At 36.7% G+C, this 2,250-nt stretch overlaps 1 protein-coding gene and 1 pseudogene across 2 annotated transcripts in view; one reads left to right on the forward strand and one right to left on the reverse strand.

The window, feature by feature from the left end:
• The window catches only part of LOC102848746 (vesicle-associated membrane protein-associated protein A-like), a 77,233-nt gene that overhangs the window by 23,246 nt on the left and 51,737 nt on the right, over positions 1–2,250 (forward strand). The gene's annotated exons all lie outside the window — the stretch shown is intronic.
• Positions 1–2,250, reverse strand: part of LOC102848336 — a 3,315-nt pseudogene that overhangs the window by 529 nt on the left and 536 nt on the right.

Genomic DNA, 2,250 nt, shown 5'->3' on the forward strand with positions numbered 1-2,250 from the left:
CAGAGGGTCAAGGACTGCACCCTCCAATATGGATTGAGGCTCAGTGTCAAGAAGACAAAGATTCTCACCACTGGACCAATTGGCAGCATCAGGATGGATGGTGAAGAGATTGAGATTGTTTACAGTTTTAGTTTGCTTGGCTCCACAGCCAACACTCTTGGCACCAGCAGCCAGGAAATTAAAAGATGTATTGCGATGTGAGAGTCTGCTGTTAGGAACCTCTCCAAGGTACTGAAGAGCAATGGTGTGTCTCTGGAGTGCATCTAAGGTGTATCTGATACAGGCCGTGGTCTTTGCAATCACTTGTTATGTGTCAGAGAGTTGGACAATGACTAGGGAGGATGGAAGGAGAATTGATGCCTTTGAGCTGTGGTGCTGGAGAAGAGTATTGAGTGTACTATGGATTGCTAAGAAAACAAAACAGATTCACCCTGGAGAGGGTTAAACCGGGCTGCTCCTCGGAGGTAAGGATTCTGAGGTTTCGTGTGACATTCTTTGGACATGTTGTTAGGAGGGACGGGTCCTTGGAGAGGGACATCATGCTTGGTATGTGGAGGGACAACGCAGGAGGGGAAGGCCCTCTATGAGATGGACTGATTCAGTCACTGGGGTAATCGGGATGGGTGTATCGGAGACAATGTGATTGGCACAGGACAGAGCAGGGTTTAGGGCTGTTGTACATAGGATCGCTATGAGTCTCAAGTGACTCAAGGGCACACAGCAACAACAACTTTTTTTTTTTATTCCTAATCTGAGGCTTTTCTATCTTGATGTTGCTTATCTTGAATTAAATTTGGTCTGAACCTTTTAAATAATTAAATTTGTTTAAAGCCGATAAAATTTGCTTTAAAATAAACCTGTTTATGTCTAATCTCTGAGATTTTTCACATCTCCATATTGCTTGTCTTAGAATTACTGCTGAACTGAGTTTGGCATTTCAAGGAAACATGCATAATTTACATGTAAATACGGATGAGTAATCACTTAAAATTTTTTTATTTGGTGGTTCTGTGTAGTTATTTTTAGCTTAATGACCTTCCTTTTTAAGATTGAAGGAGTTTACTGACTTAAAGTTTCTATATTTAAAAGAAAATCATTCCTCTAAAGTTAAGTTTTTAAATGCAAAGCATGAATATTAAAGATACTTCATGCTGAAAAAAGAATTTTGGGCCAACAAAACAGATCAATCCCATTAGAGACTTCAGGGTCTGCTGACCTAAAATTTGCAAGTGTTTTCACATCTCAACTTCCATGTTTTTATTAACCCATGCTTCAAAATGCCATTAAAATATCCCTAAAATGTTTGCTATTGGTACTACTACAAAGTCTGTTTCTACAGTAACTCTGCGACATTCTATTTTCTAGGTTGTTGTCTTTAGTAATAGATCATCAGGTCTCTTTCTTGGAAGCTACTGGATAGGTTTGAACGACCAGTGTTTTGTTCAAGGACTGTGTGTTTAACCAATCGTTGAACTACCACAGTTCCTTCCTAAAATATTTAAGGTTGTTCACCTTAAACCTGTTCTATACACAATGTTCAGAAAAGGTTATGTGTATACTATATATAGATGGAAGATCATTTAATCCAAACAGTAAAATTAATCACGTCACAATTATACTCAGACTTCATTTTCTTTAAAATGTTCAAGATGTGTGAGACAAAGTCTCAGTATTATTCTAAGGAGCATCCTGACTCTTTGACAATGTCTCCTATATTCAGTACTCTTCCCCAGAACCACAATTCAAAGGCGTCATGATGTTCTTCTTTGGTCTTCCTTACTTGTTTAGCTTTCCTGAGCATATAAAACATTTGAAAATACAAAAAAAACCCCAAAACAAAACCACATTGGAAAATAGCATTCCTTGAGTCAGGTCCACCTTTCTCTTGACATCTTTGCTGTTAGTGTTTTAAAGAGGTGAAGTCTTAACATCACATATGCTTAATAAAATATTTTGATTTCTGGACCACCTGCTTCTGTGAGTGTTGAATTGTGGATTTCAGTAAATGTAAATTACATTTAACTTCATTCTTTCCTCCCTTTATCCTCACATTGTCTGTTGCACTTAAGAGCATTTTAAATTTCTTTCTTTTTTTTTTCTAATATTAATTTTTTTATAAAGGTTTGCTTTGTATAACTCAATTTTGTTGTGTATCATTTTTTTCTATAATTATATTTTATTAATTTTCATAAACATTTACAGAGATTTTGGGTTTCCATTCATTCATTGTTGCACTATTCTCTCTACCCT

The sequence above is a fragment of the Elephantulus edwardii genome, unplaced genomic scaffold, assembly GCF_000299155.1.
Source record: "Elephantulus edwardii isolate Elephantulus edwardi_28Jun2011 unplaced genomic scaffold, EleEdw1.0 scaffold00196, whole genome shotgun sequence".
NCBI classification, from domain to species: domain Eukaryota; kingdom Metazoa; phylum Chordata; class Mammalia; order Macroscelidea; family Macroscelididae; genus Elephantulus; species Elephantulus edwardii.